At 47.9% G+C, this 21,475-nt stretch overlaps 1 pseudogene across 1 annotated transcript; it reads left to right on the forward strand.

The window, feature by feature from the left end:
• Positions 1 to 21: 21 nt before the first annotated feature.
• Positions 22 to 20,122, forward strand: LOC147084083 (uncharacterized; annotated as a pseudogene). Its single transcript, XR_015075923.1, has 3 exons — positions 22 to 92; positions 12,101 to 12,990; positions 19,657 to 20,122. The product of XR_015075923.1 is annotated as an uncharacterized LOC147084083 (transcript).
• The last annotated feature ends 1,353 nt before the right edge of the window (positions 20,123 to 21,475 follow it).

A 21,475-nucleotide genomic window follows, 5' to 3' on the forward strand; every position in this document is an offset into this window, starting at 1 on the left:
CTCCCGAAGTTGAGCCGCTACCGCGCCTGCGCAGGGCCCCGCATTCTGGGGAAGGCCCGGGCAACCGCGAGAGTCCAGATCACCGGCGGAAAGTGAGTTTTATCAGGTTTTTTTATATAGAGGAGAGAAGCGCGGGCGGGGAGATAAATAAAAAGAAAATACAAACCGCACCGTCCCAGCGCCCTCCCGGCACGGAGCGGAGCGGAGCGGATTGAGCCGCCGCAGCCCCTTGTCTTCTGCAGGGAGCCGGACTGGGGCACGTCATCAACTCCACGGCGGTGACTGATGGGAGCTCCGACCAATAGGGAGAGAGCGGGCGGAGGACTGAGGTGGGTTCTCCAACCAATCGGGGTGTCCGAGGGGCGGGACTTCCGCCGCCTGCTTCTCCCGCTGCTGAGACAAGTGGAATGCAGCAGAGGGCGCTCTTCTGAGTTTGGGGCTCAGGCCTGTTCGTGGAGCAGTGCAGAGGGAACTTTACTCTGCACTGGGCTTTACTCCCTCAGCACTGCACTGGAGGGGCAGCACAGAGTTTTAGACTCGAGTCTCTGGAGTGGGACTTCAACCCACAACCTTCTGACTCAGAGGAGAGAGTGCTGCCGCCTGAGGCACGGCTGACACTCTGTATCTAACCCGTGCTGTACCTGCCCTTGGAGTGTTTGATGGGACAGTGTAGAGGGGGCTTTACTCTGTATCTAACCCGTGCTGTACCTGCCCTGGGGGTGTTTGATGGGACAGTGTAGAGGGAGCTTTACTCTGTATCTAACCTGTGCTGTACCTGCCCTGGGAGTGTTTGATGGAACAGTGTAGAGGGAGCTTTACTCTGTATCTAACCCGTGCTGTACCTGCCCTGGGAGTGTTTGATGGGGCAGTGTAGAGCGAGCTTTACTCTGTATCTTACTGTGCTGTACCTGCCCTGGGAGTGTTTGATGGGACAGTGTAGAGGGTGCTTTACTCTGTATCTAACCCGTGCTGTACCTGCCCTGGGAGTGTTTGATGGGGCAGTGTAGAGCGAGCTTTACTCTGTATCTTACTGTGCTGTACCTGCCCTGGGAGTGTTTGATGGGACAGTGTAGAGGGAGCTTTACTCTGTATCTAACCCGTGCTGTACCTGCCCTGGGAGTGTTTGATGGGACAGTGCAGAGGGAGCTTTACTCTGTATCTAACCTGTGCTGTACCTGCCCTGGGAGTGTTTGATGGGACAGTGTACAGGAAGCTTTACTCTGTATCTAACCCGTGGTGTATCTCCCCTGGGAGAGTTTGATGGGTCAGTGTAGAGGGAGCTTTACTCTGTATCTAACCCGTGCTGTACATGGCCTGGGAGTGTTTGATGGGACAGTGTAGAGGGAGCTTTACTCGGTATTTAACCTGTGCTGTACCTGCCATCAGGAGCAAATTTGGCTAGGGTAAATAAAATAAGAGAGTTATATGCGTGGCTCAAAGACTGGTGTGGGAGAAATGGGTTTTGCTTCTTAGGACACTGGCACCAGTACTGGGACAGGAGAGAGCTGTTGCGTTGGGACGGACTTCACTTGGCCAGTGCTGGGACTAGAATCCTGGCGAATCAAATAACTAGGGCTGTAGAGAGGGCTTTAAACTAATTAGTGGGGGGGAGGTTTCAAGAGAGCGAAAAATAAAAATGTCAGCGGAGAAGGCAATAGAGCAAGGTGGCAGTGGGAGAATTAAAAATCAGAGTGTGTCAGGAAGGGACAGAATATAGAAAGATAAAGGTAAAGTAGTAAAGGGGGTAAAAGCAGTAATAAATTGTCACAAAACATATTTAAAAGTTCTTTATCTGAATGCACGCAGCATTCGTAACAAAATAGACGAGTTGACGGTAGAAATAATTACACATGGGTATGATCTGGTGGCCATTACGGAGACATGGCTGCAGGGTGACCATGACTGGGAACTAAACATCCAGGGGTATTTGACTATTAGGAAGGACAGACAGGAAGGAAAAGGAGGTGGGGTGGCTGTGTTAATAAAGGATGGAATCACTGCAATAGTGAGAAATGATATTGGGTCCAAGGATCAGGATAGTGAAACGGTTTGGGTGGAAATGAGGAATAATAAGGGGAAAAAGTCACTATTGGGCGTAGTCTATAGACCTCCTAACAGTTGCAACTCTATTGGTCGGAGTATAAATCAGGAAATAGTTGGGGCTTGTAATAAGGGAACAGCTATAATCATGGGAGATTTTAACTTTCATATTGACTGGACAAATCAAATTGAGCAGGGCATCCTTGGGGAAGAGTTCATAGAGTGCATTACGGATGGGTTCCTTGAGCAGTATGTTACTGAACCAACCAGGGGGCAGGCAATCTTAGATCTGGTCCTGTGTAATGAGACAGGATTAATAAAAAATGTCCTAGTAAAGGATCCTCTTGGAATGAGTGACCATAACATGGTTGAATTCCAAATTCAGTTGGAGGGTGAGAGAGTTGGATCTCAAACTAGCGTACTAATAAGCTTCAATAAAGGAGACTATGAAGGTATGAGAGCAGAGTTGACTAAAGTGGACTGGGAAAATAGATTAAGGTGTAAGACGGTACATGAGCAGTGGTGTACATTCAAGGAGATATTTCACAACTTTCAAGAAAAATATATTCCACTGAGGAAAAAGGGGATTAAAAGAAAAGACAGCCATTCGTGGCGAAGTAAAGTAATAAAGGATAGTATCCGACTGAAAACAAGGGCATATAAATCAGCCAAATCTAGTGGGAGGATAGAAGGTTGGGAAGCATTTAAAAGCCAGCAAAGAATAACTAAAAGATTAATTAAGAAAGGGAAGATAGATTATGAAAGTAAGCTAGCAAAAAATAGAAAAACAGATAGCAAGAGTTTCTACAGTTATATAAAAAGAAAAAGGGTGGCTAAAGTGAATGTTGGTCCCTTAGAGGACGAGACCGGGAAATTAGTAGTGGGGAACATGGAGATGGCAAAAACGCTGAACAAATATTTTCTATCAGTCTTTACAGTAGAGGACACTAAAAATATCCCAACACTGGACAAACAGGGGGCTATGGGGGGGGAGGAGCTAAACACGATTAAAATCACTAAGGAGATGGTACTCAGTAAGATAATGGGACTAAAGGCGGATAAATCCCCTGGACCTGATGGCTTACATCCTAGGGTCTTGAGAGAGGTAGCGGTGAGGATTGCGGATGCATTGGAGGTAATTTTCCAAAACTCCCTGGATTCAGGCAAGGTCCCAGCAGATTGGAAAACTGCTAATGTAACGCCCTTATTTAAAAAGGGAGGTAGACAAAAGGCTGGAAACTATTGACCAGTTAGCTTAACATCTGTGGTTGGTAAAATGTTGGAGTCCATTATTAAGGAAGCAGTAACAGGACATTTGGATAAGCATAATTTAATCGGACAGAGTCAGCATGGTTTTATAAAGGGGAAGTCATGTTTTGCAAATTTGCTCGAATTCTTTGAGGATGTAACAAACAGGGTGGGTAAAGGGGAACCAGTGGATGTGGTGTATTTGGACTTCCAAAAGGCATTTGACAAGGTGCCACACAAAAGATTACTGCACAAGATAAAAAATCACGGGATTGGGGGTAATATACTGGCATGGGTGGAAGATTGGCTATCTAACAGAAAACAGAGAGTTGGGATAAATGGTTCATTCTCGTGTTGGCAATCAGTAACTAGTGGTGTTCCGCAGGGGTCAGTGCTGGGACCCCAACTCTTTATAATCTGTATTAACGATTTGGAGGAGGGGACCAAGTGCAACATATCCAAGTTTGCTGATGATACAAAGATGGGAGGGAAAGCAGTGAGTGAGGAGGACATAAAAAACCTGCAAAAGGACATAGACAGGCTAAGTAAGTGGGCAGAAATTTGGCAGATGGAATATAATGTTGGAAAGTGTGAGGTTATGCACTTTGGCAGAAAAAAATCAAAGAGCAAGTTATTATCTAAATGGAGAGAAACTGCAAAGTGCTACAGAACAAAGGGATCTGGGGGTCCTGGTGCATGAAACACAGAAGGTTAGTATGCAGGTGCAGCAGGTGATCAGGAAGGCCAATGGAATCTTGGCTTTTATTGCAAGGGGGATGGAGTATAAAAGCAGGGAAATCTTGCTTCAGTTATACAGGGTACTGGTGAGGCCACACCTGGAATATTGCATACAGTTTTGGTTTCCATATTTAAGAAAAGATATACTTGCTCTCGAGGCAGTTCAGAGAAGGTTGACTCGGTTGATTCCGGAGATGAGGGGGTTGACTTATGAGGAAAGGTTGAGTAAGTTGGGTCTCTACTCATTGGAATTCAGAAGAATGAGAAGCGATCTTATTGAAACATATAAGATTGTAAGGGGGCTTGATCGGGTGGATGCGGGGAGGATGTTTCCACTGATGGGTGAGACTAGAACTAGGGGGCATAATCTTAGAATAAGGGGCTGCCGTTTCAAAACTGAGATGAGGAGAAACTTCTTCACTCAGAGGGTGGTAAATCTATGGAATTTGCTACCTCAGATAGCTGTGGAAGCTGCGACATTAAATAAATTTAAAACACAGATAGACAGTTTCCTCACTGATAAGGGAATTAGGGTTACGGGGAGACGGCAGGGAAGTGGACGTGAGTCTAGGTTCGGATCAACCATGATCCTATTGAATGGCGGAGCAGGCCCGAGGGGCCGTATGGCCTACCTCTGCTCCTACTTCTTATGTTCTTATGTTCTTTTTCTCTTCACATATCTATAAAAGCTTTTACAGTCAGTTTTTATGTTCCCTGTAAGCTTACTCTCATTCTATTTTCCCCTTCTTAATTAATCCCTTTGTCCTCCTTTGTTGAATCCTAAACTGCTCCCAATCCTCAGGTTTACTGCTTTTTCTGGCCAATTTATATGTGCTCTCCTTGGATCTTATGCTATCCCTAATTTCCCTTGTTAGCCACGGTTGAGTCACCTTTTTTGTTTTATTTTTATGCCAAACTGGGATGAACAAATTCTGCAGTTCATCCATGCGGTCTTTGAATGTTTGCCATTGCCTATCCACCATCAACCCTTTGAGTGACATTCCCCAATCAATCCTACCCAACTTGCTCCTCAGACCATTGTAGTTTCCTTTATTTAAATTTAGGACCCTAGTCTCTGAGTCAACAACTTCATTCTCCATCTTAATGAAGAATTCGATAATATTATGATCACTCCGACCCAAGGGGCCTCGTACAACAAGATTGCTAATTAATCCTTTCTCGTTACATAATACCCAGTCTAAGATAGCCTGATCTCTGATTGGTTCTTTGACATATTGGTCCAGGAAACCATCCCGTAAACTCTCCAGGAATTCCTCCTCCACAGTAGAGGACATGAGAGATGGGGAGGGAGTTCCTTTAAATGTGGAGGAGGTGGGTGTCGCTTTAAATGTGGAGGGGGTGGGTGTCCCTTTAAATGTGGAGGCGGTGGGTGTCCCTTTAAATGTGGAAGGGCTGGGTGTCCCTTTAAATGTGGAGGGGGTTGGTGTCCCTTTAAATGTGGAGGGGGTGGGTGTCCCTTTAAATGTGGAGGGGGTGGGTGTCCGTTTAAATGTGGAGGGTGTGGATGTCCCTTTAAATGTGGAGAGTCGGGGCCGCGCATGCTCATTCGGCCCCACCACAAAACGAGGCTGCCAGTGCACCTGCGCGGGGCCTCCGGGGAGAAGAAGGAAGGCCGGGCCCGGGGAAGAGGCGGAATCAGCGGCCGGGGTAAAGTACAGTGTTGGGGAATCGATTTAAATCGAGGTGAGGGGGGAGCGGCGAGCGAGATTATAAAGTAAAATACGAGAAAAACCAAACCTGAGAGTCGGGCGGGTGGACCTCCGCGGACGCCGAACGGAGCGGATTGACCCGCGCGGGGGGGGGGCGGAGTGAGCCGGAGCAATGTGATTCTGACTGATGGGAGCGCTGACCAATAGGACGAGGGCTGAGGTGGGAGGACTGAGCTGGGCGGCCTGGACCTCCAACCAATGGTGGCACGGCAAGGGGGCGGGACCTCCTCTCCAGCTCAGGTGCGCTGGGGCCAATTGTGACGCGCTGTCCCCAGGTGAGAGCAGCTCAGTCAGCACAGAGCTGGGGCTGGAATCTGGGAGAGGGGCCGCAGGCAGCGGGCCTGGCAAAGGGGCACAAGCTTCACAATACAAGCTGCTTTCAAATGCACAATTGTTTCCTACAGACAGCCTTGGTCACTCTGCAAAAAAAACTGTTTAACAATTCATCATAACTCCCCTGCTTTAGGAGAGGCATAGAGTGCAAAAGCACGGAAGTTATGATGAAACTGTGTAAAAGACTGGAGTCAGCTGTGGCTCAGTGGATAGCAGAGTCAGAAGGTTGTGGGTTCAAATCCCGCTCCAGGGACTTGAGCATATAAAACGAGGCTGACACTCCAGTGCGGTGCTGAGGGAGCGCCGCACTGTCGGAGGGGGAATACTGAGGGAGCATCGCACTGTCGGAGGGGCAGCACTGAGCGAGCGCCGCACTGTCGGAGGGTCAGTACTGAGGGAGCGCCGCACTGTCGGAGGGGCAGCACTGAGGGAGCGCTGCACTGTCAGAGGGGCAGTACTGAGGGAGCGCCGCACTGTCAGAGGGGCAGCGCTGAGGGAGCGCCGCACTGTCGGAGGGTCAGTACTGAGGGAGCGCCACACTGTCGGCGGGGCAGTACTGAGGGAGCGCCGCACTGTCGGAGGGGCAGTACTGAGGGAGAGCCGCATTGTCGGAGATGCCGTCCTATGGATGAGACGTTAAACCGAGGCCCCTGTCTGCTCCTTCAGGTGGATGTAAAAGATCCCGTGGTGCTATTTCGAAGAAGTTATCCCCGGTGTTTTGAGCCCAATATTTATCCCTCAATCATCATGATGAAAAAACAGATTATCTGGTCATTATCACATTGCTGTTTGTGGGAGATTGCTGTGTGCAAATTGGCTGCCGCGTTTCCCACATTACAACAGTGACTACACTTCAAAAATACTTCATTGGCTGTAAAGCGCTTTGGGACGTCCGGTGGTCGTGAAAGGCAGTTAAGAAGGCAAATGGTATGCTGGCCTTCATTACAAGAGGATTTGAGTACAGGAGTAAAGAAGTCTTACTCCAATTATGTCTTCTTCTTCTTAGGAAGTCCCTCGGAACCGAGGATGACTTGCTTCCACATTAAAAATGAGTTCTCGGGTGTAAGGGTAAACCGGGAGAGCTTCTTCTCCCCGAGACGGACCCTCTGATATAAAGGGTCGACTGGATCCATGTTTATCTGTAATTTAAACAGAGGTCTGGTTGTTTTCCGAGCTCTTTCCCCTAGAGGAGAGGGTAGAATGGGGGTCTTTAGTGTTAAATGGTTTCACCTGGGTCCATTGCTTCCATTGCATACCCATCGGTTCCTGTAGACAATCACACGTATCACTTGTCATTAATACAGTACATGGCCCCATCCAACGGGCCCCATTCCCTTTCTTCCGATAACTTGCGTCATTACTTGTTGACCTATTCTGGGCAACTCGTCTGGTTTAAGTCCAGCATTCTGCCTTTCTAGATCTTTAATCTGTTGTTGGTTCCTTACTTCTTTATTTAGTGCTTGTACCTCCTGATTTAGTTGTACTAAGTATCGCCTTAATCTATCTTGCACTGGTCCTGGTTCTCCCACCCCTCCAGCCAAATCCTCTGGTAGTCTCATAGCTCGTCCTGTCATTAATTCATAGGGGGTCAGTCCGGTCGTTCGTCCTGGGGTGGCTCGCAGCCTCATTAGTATGCTGGGTAATAATTCCGACCATCCCCTCCCTGTTTCTTGGATGGCTTTTGTCGGCGCGTTTTTCAGTGTCCTATTCATTCTTTCTACCATCCCCGAGCTCTGGGGGTGATATGGTATGTGATATTTTTGTGTCACATGTAGCAGCTTACAGATTTCTTTCATTATTTTGCCGGTGAAATGAGTGCCGTTGTCTGAGTCAATTTGCAGAGGCACTCCCCAACGGGGTATAACCTCGGTAGCCAATATTAGTGCAACTGTTTTTGCAGAGCAGTCTCTGGTGGCAAAGGCTTCCACCCACCTGGTAAATTGGTCAATTATTACCAGGCAATATTTCTTCCCCCGGTCCTGCACTAGGGGGCCGGTAAAGTCAATTTGTATGTGTTACACCATGGTATAGCGCCTTCAGTTGTTGTCTACAACATTCCGGTGCCACCACCTGGTTACGGGGGCCCCATTTCCAAATTCCATCTTGTAATTGCGCGCCAGCTTGTCTCCATTTCTCCTTGTGCTTTTCACTAGTATTTTCTTGTAGCTCCATTATATTTACTTCCTGTACCCCACTGACGATCATGACCATATTTATTTCATTTTTGAATGCGTACTCTGGTTGCATTTCTTCCGCAGCTAGTTTTGCGCCTTGATCTGCGTAACTATTTCCCATAGGGGCCTGGTCCTGGGGTTCATAGAAACATAGAAGATAGGAGCACGAGTAGGCCATTCCAGACCCCTCTTGATTTTGAACACCTCTATCAAATCTCCTCTCAATCTTCTCTGCTCCAAGGAGAACAACCCCAGCTTCTCCATGTAACTGAAGTCCCTCATCCCTGGAATCATTCTCGTAAATCTTTTCTGCACCCTCTCTAAGGCCTTCACATCCTTCCTAAAGTGCGGTGCCCAGAATTGGACACAATAAGTAAGAAAGACTTGTATTTATAAGAACATAAGAAATAGGAGCAGGAGTCGACCATTCGGCCCTTCGAGCCTGCTCCGCCATTCAATGTGATCATTGCTGATCATCCAAATTCAGTACTCGGTCCCTGATTTCTCCCCATATCCCTTGATCACTTTAGCCTTAAGAAATATATCCAACTCCTTCTTGAATATATTTAATGAATTGGCCTCCACCGCCTTCTCTGTTAGAGAGTTCCACAGGTTCCCCACTCTCAGGGTGAAGAAATTCCACCTCATTTCTGTCCTAAATGGCCTACCCTTTATCCTTAGACTGTGACCCCTGGTTCTGGACTCCCCGGCCATCGGGAACATCCTTCCTGCATCTAGTCTGTCCAGTCCTGTCAGAATTTTATAAGTTTCAATGAGATCCCCTCTCATTCTTCTAAACTCCAGCGAGTACAAGCCCAATCGACCCAATCTCTCCTCATACGTCATTCCTGCCATCCCAGGTATCAGTCTGGTGAATCTTCGCTGCACTCCCTCCATGGCAAGAACATCCTTCCTCAGATAAGGCAACCAAAACTGCACACAATACTCAAGATGTGGTCTCACCAAGGCCTGTACAACTGCAGCAAGACATCCTTGTTCCTGTACTCAAAGCCTCTCGCTACGAAGGCCAACATATCATTTGCCTTCTTAACCACCTGCTGCACCTGCATGCTTACCTTCAGCGACTGGTGCACAAGGACACCCAGGTCTCGCTGCACTTCCCCTTCTCCCAATCTATTGCCATTTAGATAATAATCTGCCTTCCTGTTTTTGCCACCAAAGTGGACAACCTCACATTTATCCACATGCTTCTGCCCAATCACCCAACCTGTCCAAATCATACTGGAGTTTCTCGGCATCCTCCTCACAGCACACACGCCCACCCAGCTTTGTGTCATCTGCAAACTTGGAGATATTACATCTAGTTCCCTCGTCTAGATCTATATATTGTGAATAGCTGGGGTCCTAGGACCGATCCCTGCGGTACCCCACTAGCCACTGCCTGCCACTCGGAAAAAGAGCCGTTTATTCCAACTCTTTGCTTCTTGTCTGCCAACCAGTTCTTTATCCAAGTCAGTACCTTGCCCTCAATCCCATGTGCCTTAACTTTACACGCTAATCTCTAATGCGGGACCTTATCGAAAGCCTTCTGAAAGTGCAAATACACCACATCCACTGGTTCTCCCTTATCTATTCTACCAGTTACATCCTCAAAAAATTCCAGTTGATTAGTCAAGCACGATTTACCTTTTGTAAATCCATGTTGACTTTGTCCGATCCTGTCGCTGTTTTCCAAGTGCTCTGCTATTACATCTTTTATAATGGACTCTAGCATTTTCCCCACTACCGATGTCAGGCTTACCGGTCTATAATTTCCCGTTTTCTCTCTACCACCTTTTTTGAATAGTGGGGTAACATTAGCTACCCTGCAATCCATGGGAACTGTTCCAGAGTCTATCGAATTTTGGAAGATGACCAGCAATTCTGTCCCTCTAGTGCTACTTGTCTCTCCCAGTCCTCTCTTCACCTTGTTTCTCCTCTCTAATGTTTCATCCTGGTGCCCATCCCCCTGTCAAATTAATTTAAACCCTCCCCCACAGCACTAGTTAACCGCCCCATGAGGATATTGGTCCCAGCTCTGTTGAGGTGCAACCTGTCCACCTTGGACAGGTCCCTCCTGCCCCAGAACTGGTCGCTCCTGCCCCAGGAATCTGAAGTCCTGCAATATTTCTCTTTCAGGTACTTATCCAATTCCCTTTTGAAAGCGGTGATTGAATCTGCCTCCACCACCCTTTCAGGCAGTGCATTCCAGATCCTAACCACTCGCTGCGTCAAAAAGTTTTTCCTCATGTCACCTTTGGTTCTTTTGTCAATCACCTTAAATCTGTGTCCTCTGGTTCTCGACCCCTCTGCCAATTGGAAGAGTTTCTCTCTGTCTACTCTGTCCAGTCCCCTCTTGATTTTGAACACCTCTATCAAATCTCCTCTCAATCTTCTCTGCTCCAAGGAGAACAACCCCAGCTTCTCCAGTCTATCAATGTAACTGAAGTCCCTCATCCCTGGAATCATTCTCGTAAATCTTTTCTGCACCCTCTCTGAGAAACATAGAAACATAGAAGATAGGAGCAGGAGTAGGCCATTCGGCCCTTCGAGCCTGCTCCGCCATTCCAGTGAGGTTAGAAGAATGAGAGGGGATCTCATTGAAACTTATAAAATTTTGACAGGACTGGACAGACTAGATGTAGGAAGGATGTTCCCGATGGTCGGGGATTCCAGAACCAGGGGTCACAGTCTAAGGATACGGGGTAGGCCATTTAGGACTGAAATGAGGAGGAATTTCTTCACCCAGAGAGTGGCGAACCTGTGGAATTCTCTACCACAGAAGGCAGTAGAGGCCAAGACATTAACTATATTCAAGAAGGAGTTGGATATATTTCTTAAAGCTAAAGGGATCAAGGGGTATGGGGAGAAAGCAGGGACTGGGTACTGAATTTGGATAATCAGCCATGATCGCATTGAATGGCGGAGCAGGCTAGAGGGGCCGAATGGCCTACTCCTGCTCCTATCTCCTATGTTTCTATGTTTGTATGTTTCAGTTTGAGCTGGAGTGGAGATGGAGGAGAAGCTGCTGGGTTTAACCGCCAGTACTTCTGAGCCCAGGAGGACCCAACAATTTCCAATGTGAGACTGTCAAGGGAGGTGGATTCTAGGGGAGATTAGGTTGTTACACAGACACTGTACGTACAATGTAAAAGAGTATTCTCTTAGGAACAAGTATTTCTGTATAGGCTTTTAATCCAGTTTACATCTACAGATTTGTTTTAATTCATTCTTGGGATGTGGGCGTCGCTAGCAAGAGCAGCAAATATTGCCAATCCCCAGTTTCCCGTTGAGAAGGGGGTGGTGAGTCTCCTTCATGAACTACTGCAGTCCGTGTGGTGAAGGTATTCCCACAATGTTGTTCGGTAAGGAGTTCCAGGATTATGACCCAGCAACGATGAATATCGTGTGTGTGTGTGTGTCAGGATGGCGTGTGACTTGGAGGGGAACTTGGAGGTCATGGTGCTCCCATACAACAGCTGCCCTTGTCCTTCTAGGTGGTGGAGGTTGCGGGTTTTGGAGGTTCTGTCAAAGTTCTGGTCCAGTTGCAGATGTATAAAGTTTCAATCCTTCGCCCCCTCCCCCTCCCACACCCACCTCTCTCTCCTCCCATGGAGGCCAGAGTCTTGTGTAGGCCCAGACCAGGTGGCGGATTCCCTTCCCTGAAGGACATCAGTGAACCAGTTGGGTTTTTATGTCAATCCAACAGCTTTCATGGTCACTTTTTTCTAGTGCCGGCCCCACAATTGACCAGATTCATTGAGCTCAATTTCACAACCTGCCTTTGTTTTCTTGTGGGTTGTCTCTCACGCTCCCTGTTTTAAATTAATTTTACAGGGCACTGGAAGGGGAGGATTTGCAGATGGTAAGCTCAAACCAAACATCACTTCAAGATCTGACAGAGTCACTCGACTCATCGGATCTGAATATCATCGGCCTCTGAACATGGAAGCAAAAAGCACAGTTCACAGCGGGGAGAAACCGTACACGTGTTCTGTGTGTGGACGAGGCTTCAGCCAACCCTCTGGCCTATTGAGACACAAGTGCATTCACACCGGGGAGAGGCCGTTCACCTGCTCTGAGTGTGGGAAGGGATTCACTCAGTCATCCACCCTGCTGACACACCAGCGAGTTCACACTGGGGAGAGGCCGTTCACCTGCTCTGAGTGTGGGAAGGGATTCACTCAGTCATCCCACCTACTGAGACACCAGCGAGTTCACACTGGGGAGAGGCCGTTCACCTGCCCTATGTGTGGGAAGGGATTCACTGAGTCATCCAACCTGCTGAATCACCAGCGAGTTCACACTGATGAGAGACCTTTTAACTGCTCGGACTGTGGGAAGTGCTTTAAAAGTTCCAGGGAACTGACATGCCATCAACGTGTTCACACTGACGAGAGACTGTTCAGGTGCTCTCACTGCGGGACTGGGTTTAGGCAGTCACCTGACCTCACTATACACCTGCGCACTCACACTGGGGAGAGGCCGTTCACCTGCTCCGTGTGTGGGAAGGGATTCACTCGCTCATCCCACCTGCTGAGACACCAGCGAGCTCACACTGACGAGAGACCTTTCAGGTGCTCTCACTGTGGGACTGGGTTCAGGCGATCATCTGACCTCACTGTACACCAGCGCACTCACACTGGGGAGAGGCCGTTCACCTGCTCCATGTGTGGGGAGGGATTCACTCAGTCATCCAACCCGCTGAGACACCAGCGAGTTCACAAGTGACTGCAGGGGTTGGATTCTGCTGTTATTGCTGCTGTTAATCACATCCAGGACTGAAACCATGTTCATTCTGACAGTTGGGGTTTGTTTCTGCTGATGTTAATAACTCCTGTAACTGGGCTGGAATTTAATATTCTGGATAGATGTCAAATAACCCAGCTGTAATAATAATAATAAATAACTTCCGGATGAAGTTATGTGCACATCACTTCCTGTGAACTGTGAACTCTGTGCATACATCACTTCCTGTGCATACGTCACTTCCGGTGTTTGGACTAGTATAAATACTGAACTGCTCAGTATGGTAAAAGGGCTTCTCCTAGAGGCATGGTGAAGACCGCTCTTGTATATAGTATAATTATAAGTTGCTTAAAGCTTACTTTAAAGTTCCTTGATGTGTGAGACTCCTTTTTACATCACCAGCTTTGCTTTAAACACATTGCTGTAGATTTTTGTCTTTCCCACCTGAGTGTTTAGCATCACCTGGCTGGAGCTCAGAAAGGACAATCTGGGGGAGGATCGTACAGCGGAAACAACTCCAGCCTGGACACAGTCCTTCAGGGCCACACTGAGAGGGGCAACCGGCACTTTGGTCTTTCTTGTCTCTCTTCACTGACAGCAAAGTTGCCGTGCGGGTTAATCTCGAGGCGTGTGAGAAACGTATCCCAGCCGCTCTCTGCCATGGTTCAGAGCTCCTAGGCATGGAACAGAAGGCTCCTTTAGGAATGTACTCAGTGCTTTCTTTTTAATGGCCTTATTAACCTGTTTCGCTACTTTTAGTGATTTGTGTATCTGTATCCCTGGATCCCTCCGCTCCTCCAGCCCATTTAAACTATTAGGGAGAAATTCAGTGGCACCCCCTTTGTGTCGCTAACGTCGCTGGGGCTAATTTTAGCCCCCTGAAAAAGTTAGCACCCCTGTGCATTAAATCCAGTGGTAGCGCCCCAGGCAGGAGGCGGGGTGCTACTGGAAGCACTCCCCTCCCTCTTGGGGCGCAACCACTGAATTCCGCGGCACTTCATGCAACAGCGCCACGCCCGTCGGCACATAGAAACATAGAAACATAGAAGATAGGAGCAGGAGTCGGCCATTCGGCCCTTCGAGCCTGCTCCGCCATTCAATGAGATCATGGCTGATCATCCAAATTCAGTACCCGGTCCCTGCCTTCTCCCCATATCCCTTGATCCCTTTAGCTTTAAGAAATATATCCAACTCTTTCTTGAATATATTTAATGAACTGGCCTCCACCGCCCTCTGTGGCAGAGAATTCCACAGGTTCACCACTCTCTGGGTGAAGAAATTCCTCCTCATTTCAGTCCTAGATGTCCTACCCCTTATCCTTAGACTATGACCCCTGGTTCTGGACTCCCCGACCATCGGGAACATCCTTCCAGCATCTTGTCTGTCCAGGCCTGACAGAATTTTATAGGTTTCGATGAGATCCCCTCTTAATCTTCTAAACTCCAGTGAGTATAAGCCCAATCGACACAATCTCTCCTCATACGTCATTCCTGCCATCCCAGGTATCAGCCTGGTGAATCTTCGTTGCACTCCTTCCATGGCAAGAACATCCTTCCTCAGATAAGGTGACCAAAACTGCACACAATACTCAAGGTGCGGTCTCACCAAGGCCCTGTAAAATTGTAGCAAGACATCCTTGTTCCTGTACTCGAACCCTCTTGCTACGAAGGCCAACATACCATTTGCCTTCTTAACTGCCTGCTGCACCTGCATGCTTACCTTCAGCGACTGGTGCACAAGAACACCCAGGTCTCTTTGCACTTCCCCTTCTCCCAATCTATTGCCATTCAAATAATAATCTGCCTTCCTGTTTTTGCCTCCAAAGTGGATAACCTCACATTTATCCACATTATAGTGCATTTGCCATGTTTCTGCCCAATCACCTAACCTGTCCAAATCGTACTGGAGTTTCATGACATCCTCCTCACAGCATACCCTCCCACCCAGCTTTGTGTCATCTGCAAATTTGGAGATATTACATCCAATTCCCTCATCCAGATCATTAATATATATTGTGAACAGCTGGGGTCCTAGGACCGATCCTTGCGGTACCCCACTAGTCACTGCCTGCCACTTGGAAAACGACCAGTTTATTCCAACTCTTTGCTTTCTGTCCGCGAACCAGTTCTCTATCCAAGTCAATACCTTGCCCCCAATCCCATGTGCCTTAATTTTGCACGCTAATCTCTTATGCGGGACCTTATTGAAAGCCTTCTGAAAGTCCAAATACACCACATCCACTGGTTCTCCCTTATCTATTTTACCAGTTACATCCTCAAAAAATTCCAGTAGATTAGTCAAGCATGATTTACCTTTTGTAAATCCATGTTGACTTTGTCCGATCCTGTCACTGCTTTCCAAGTGCTCTGCTATTACATCTTTTATAATGGACTCTAGCATTTTCCCCACTACCGATGTCTATAATTCCCCGCTTTTTCTCTGCCACCTTTTTTGAATAGTGGGGTAACATTAGCTACCCTCCAATCCATGGGTACAGTTCCAGAGTCCATTGAGTTCTGGAAGATGACCAGCAATGCATCTACTATTCCTAGGGCCACTTCCTTAAGTACCCTGGGATGTAGATTATCAGGCCCTGGGGATTTATCGGCCTTCAGTCCCATCAATTTTCCTAACACCATTTCCCTACAAATACTGATTTCTTTCAGTTCCACCCTTTCATCAGACCCTATGTTCCCCGGTATTTCAGGGAGGTTATTTGTGTCCTCCTTTGTGAAGACAGAACCAAAATATGTATTTAGTTGGTCAGCCATTTCTTTGTTCCCCATTATAAATTCCCCCGATTCTGACTGCAAGGGACCTACGCTTGACTTCACCAATCTTTTTCTCTTCACATATCTATAAAAGCTTTTACAGTCAGTTTTTATGTTCCCTGCAAGCTTACTCTCATATTCTATGACTCTCATAGCATCATAGCAGACCTCCCTCCCTGATTAAAGGGGAGGGGCCTAGCACTGCAGACATTGGGGCCCTGCTGGACCACCGGGGAGCGGGGTGTCGGATCAAGAGGAGCATCAGGCTGAGCGATCGCAGCCGACACCCCGAAGAAGAATGGGGAAGTGGGCAGGTGCTGGCAGTCAGCCAAAATAAAACGTTGCCACCCGACGCCTGCCTTTAAGTGGCGCCGCCACGGCTGCAGGAACGACCCCTGACCCTGTCGGACATATTGTCCGGCGATAGGGCAGGCGGCGCAACCCAAGGTTGCAGCTGGGGCACTGCGCATGGTGATGACGTAATTGCCGGTGGTGCTATGCCGCGGGGCACTACCGGCTACTGCCGCCGCTAACCTCCCGTTGAATATCACAGGACGCACAAAGCAACCCAATTTCACCCTCTTGTCCAAATAGTGAGTGGCCTCCTTATTCTTCCCACCAAAACACACCACCTCACGCTGATCTATGGTGAAATTCATTAACACACCACCTCACACTGATCTATAGTGAAATTCATTAACACGCCACCTCACACTGATCTATAGTGAAATTCATTAACACACCACCTCACACTGATCTATAGTGACATTCATTAACACACCACCTCACACTGATCTACAGTGAAATTCATTAACACACCACCTCAAACTGATCTATAGTGAAATTCATTAACACACCATCTCACACTGATCTATAGTGAATTTCATTAACACACCACCGCACACTGATCTAGTGAAATTCATTAACACACTACCTTACACTGACCTACAGTGAAATTCATTAACACACCACCTCACACTGATCTATAGTGAAATTCATTAACACACCACCTCACACTGATCTATAGTGAAATTCATTAACACACCACCTCACACTGATCTATCGTGAAATTCATTAACACATCACCTCACACTGATCTATAGTGAAATTCATTAACACACCACCTCACACTGATCTATAGTGAAATTCATTAACACACCACCTCACACTGATCTACAGTGAAATTCATTTGCCAACTATATGCCCATTCTGAAATTTATTAATGTCTTCTTGCATTTTGTCTTCCTCAGTATTAATTGTACTTCTGATTCCCGAGTCCAAATCATTTATGAACCACAGCGGTCCCAGCACCAATCCCTGTGGAACACCACTTCCCACCTTTTGCCAGTCTGAGTAGCTACTCCCAACCCCTACTCTCGGTTTTCTGTTCTGTAACCAGCTTGTTATCCATAAACAGTATGTAAGATCGACAAGATGATGAAGGTCAGGCCGTGTGGAGTGAATCCCTCCATGGCCTCGCCCCTCCCTATTTCTGTAATTTCTTTCAGCCCCACACCTCCCGAGATATCTGCGCTCCTCTATTTCCGGCCTCTTGAGCATCCCCAATTTAATCACTCCACCATTGGTGACCGTGCCTTCAGTTGCCTGGGCCCTAAGCTCTGGAATTCCTTCCCTAAACCTCTCTGCCTCTCTACCTCTCTCCTTCTTTAAGATGCTCCTTAAAACCTACTTCTTTTACCAAGCTTTTGGTCATCTGCCCTAATGTCTTCTTATGTGGCTCGGCGTCAAATTTTGTTTTATAACGATTCTGTGAACAGCCTTGGGATGTTTTACTACATTAAAGGCGCTTTATAAATACAAGTGGTTGTTGTTGTTTCGTGAAACTAATAATAAATTCCCCAGAGGGAAAAAAACTTGTACATTTACTCCCAAATATTAGAAAGTTTGTTCTACAGAAGCACGGGTTTATCTGCTTTTATTGATGAATTTAAAAAGTCTGTATTGCAGTCTGAGCCCGTGTGTTGTGAGCCAAAGAGCCTTGTGTCCAATGAGGGGAATAAAGGCCCACAGCCTCCCCTGGCCCCAGGCCCTGAACAAGGGACTGGAGAAACTCACTGCCCTGCGGATCCGACAATCAGCCGGCGCAAGTTCCGCCCCTCAGGCTCCCCAATTGGTTGGAGGACCCGCCGCCGGCTCGTTGCTCCAGCCCCGCCCCACTCGCTCCCTATTGGTCGGAAGCTCCCGTCAATCAGCCCCTGGGCCCGGGTCACGTGTCCCTCACCGCCTTTACAAAGAAAGCCCTGCGCGGTCGCCGGGCTGAGCTGCTGGTCGGCGGGAGAGGGTTCAGAGATTAATAAACTGCAGGTAGGCCATGCCGCAGGGTTTATAAAGTTGGAGAACGGCCTCAGGCCCGAATGAGATCCAGCAGCCCGGTCTATGTTCCACCGGACGGCAGCTGTGAGGCTTTTTCTTGGTTACAGGCCCTGGTTACGCGCCGCCATCTTCTATTCTTCTGAGGCGGTCACTGGGACTGAGGATCTGGGCGTCGCTGGATGGCCCAGCATTAATTTTTTTACTGTTTTAATAATGGGGCTGCACTTGGGCGTTTGCAGCCCACGTCCCCACGGGTTTATTTTTAAATATTTAATATTTGAACATTTTTACAGTAAATGATTTTACAGACCTCAGGCTCAGCTCTTTGTACAAAGTCACAAGCCATCATTCCCTACAAGGCAGGGGTCCCAGTCTCTTTAAGTTAATGATGTGATCTCCAAGCTTCTTGATCATCTTTACTTGTTCCTCCAGATAGCGGGTCTCCAGGAATTCACACAGATGAGGGTCGGCGCTCCCAGTGGAGAGTTTGTGCAGATCCGGCAGACTCTGGTTGACATTCTTCTCCATCCACAGAGCTCTCTGCATCACCGAGCGGAGCCTCCCGCTCTCCCAGCCGAACAAGTGCACTGTAAATAAGCTTAAAAAAACACTAGATTAATTTTTAAAACTTATTAAATTAAATTAAAATCACATTGGCCGGGGTGATGATGCACTCCAGTCCCCGTGGCGCCCACCGGTCTCCCTAGTTTCCCATTGAGCAGGTGGTGGTGAGCCGCCTTCTTGAACCGCTGCAGTCCGTGTGGTGAAGGTTGTTCGGGACGGAGTTCCAGGCTTGTGACCCAGTGACAATGAAGGAATGACGATATATGTCCAAGTCAGGATGGTGTGTGACTTGCAGATGATGGTGTTCCCATGCACCTGCTGCTCTTTTCCTTCTAGGCGGTAGAAGTCGTGGGATAGGTAGGGTGGCAGGTTCCCGTCCATAAGAACACAAGAATTAGGAGCAGGAGTAGACCATACAGCCCTTGAGCCTGCTCCACCATTCAATAAGATCATGGCTGATCTTCGACCTCAACTTGACTTTCCCGCCCGATCCCCATATCCCTGCGGGACATTAGTGAACCAGTTGGGATTTTAATGACAATCCGGCAGCTTTCATCATTACTTTTTTCCTGGTACTGGCCCAACAAATTCCCAGATTTATTGAGCTCAATTTCACAACCTGTCTTTGTGTTTTTGTGTGTTCTCTCTCACGCTCCATTTTTCTTGTTTTATATTCATTTTACAGGGTATTAGAAGGGGAGGATTTGTAGACAGGATATTTAACTCAAACATCAAGATCTGACAGAGTCACTCAATTCAGCAGGACCTGAATATCATCAGACATAACATGATAGCAAAAAGCACAGTTCACGGCGGGGAGAAACCGTACACGTGTTGTGTGTGTGGACGAGGATTCAGTCGATCCTCTGGCCTGGCGAAACACAAGCGCAGTCACACCAGGGAGAAACTGGGGAAATGTAGGGACTGTGGGAAAGGATTTGATGACCCGTATCAGCTGGAAACCCATTGGCGCAGTCACACCGGGGAGAGACCGTTCACCTGCTCTGAGTGTGGGAATGGATTCACTCAGTCAAGTGACCTGCTGACACACCAGCGAATTCACACTGGGGAGAGGCCGTTCACCTGCTCCGTGTGTGGGAAGGGACTCACTTAGTCATCCCAGCTACTGAGACACCAACTTGTTCACACAAACATGAGACCTTTTAAATGTTCTGACTGTGAGAAAAGCTTTAAAAGCAAAAGGGATCTGCTGACACACCAGCGAATTCATTCTGGGTAGAGGCCGTTCACCTGCTCTGACTGTAGAAAAGGATTCACAAATTCAACCACCTTTCTGACACACCAGTGAGTTCACACTGGGGAGAGGCCATTCACCTGCTCAGTGTGTGGGAAGGGATTCACAAATTCATCCCACCTACTGACACACCAGCGAGTTCACACCGGGGAGAAGCTGTTCACCTGCTCAGTGTGTGGTAAGTGACTCACTCAGAACTGCAGCCTGCTGGCATACCAACGAGTTCACTCTAGGGAGAGGCCATTCACCTGCTCAGTGTGTGGGAAGGGATTCACTCAGAGCTCCATCCTGCTGAGACACCAGCACACTCACACTGGGGAGAGGCCATTCACCTGTTCCGAGTGTGGGAAGGGATTCACTCGGTCATACAACCTGCTGACACATCAGCAAGTTCACAAGTGACTGCAGGGGTTGGATTCTGCTGTTATTGCTGCTGTTAATCACATCCAGGACTGAACCATGTTCATTCTGACAGTTGGGTTCACTCCTGCTGTGGAACTCCACCACTGACCCTGCTGAAGGTTGTAGGCTCAGGGAGTGGGGCCTCCAGGAGTTGGCTTTAAGAAAGCTGGGTTTCGGTATCCTGACAAATATATGGCGAGGAACCAGAGGAATCCTTACTAAGGAAATGACTGGGGTTTTACCAGCCAGCGTAGGTCTAGGGGTGAATGATGCCTGACTCCCTGAACTGTCTTACATTGAACCCAGTTCAGATCAAGATGAATTCAGTTTACAGGAGAATAGAGAGAAATATCACCCACAGTTGAGGGAGACAAAAGCAGCAATAGAGAAGCTCAGAGATCTTTGGAAAAGAAGGTGGTGCTCAATTGTGGTAAAAATGGCAAAATCTTTCCCAGCTCCGTCAGGAGGCAGAATCCCGTTAAAGATGGTTTTGGGCATGGGTGGGCAATGATTTGGGCTGGAGGGCCACTGAACAAGTTGTGGTGAGCTGTTGAGGGCCGCACACCAATGTTGCCCCTAAGGTGCGTGGCTGCACGGTGGCGCAGCAATGGCGAGGATCCGCGCAGGCCGCTCACCAGCTCCTGCCGCTGGGAGAGAAACTGCGCAGCATATTTAAAGGGACCACGCACGTTGGTGAGAGCAAAGTGTTCAATTGGTGAATCGGAAACTGTCCGACTCTTAATGTTGAGCATCGCACCACTTCTACCCTCCCAATAATTTATCAACATAAATTCAGATAGTCATCAGAAACTATCCTAAATACACAGAATGTGGTGTAAGATAGTAAAATCTGCCGTTACTAAATGAATGAAATGAGTGCTCGATCGATCGATGGAGTATATGTTGGACTGAAAGTCCACGTGGCTGTTTGGCCGAGTGGCTCGAGTCTTTTGAAGTACAAGTAGCTCTTTGTGGACACTGTTTCTGCTTCAAAAAACTGAAGAAATCAGAAGTCATTAACGGAGACGGGCACAGCATGCCAGCTCAACAAATGGCACCAAAGAATGGTGGGATGTGGGTTTATGCCCATTCTCCCTCACACTGCAAATCCTTAATCTCTACTGGACTGTCGGGAAG

This window comes from Somniosus microcephalus, unplaced genomic scaffold, assembly GCF_052327205.1.
Source record: "Somniosus microcephalus isolate GS21.2 unplaced genomic scaffold, FLI_Smic_1.0 scaffold2, whole genome shotgun sequence".
Classification (NCBI taxonomy): domain Eukaryota; kingdom Metazoa; phylum Chordata; class Chondrichthyes; order Squaliformes; family Somniosidae; genus Somniosus; species Somniosus microcephalus.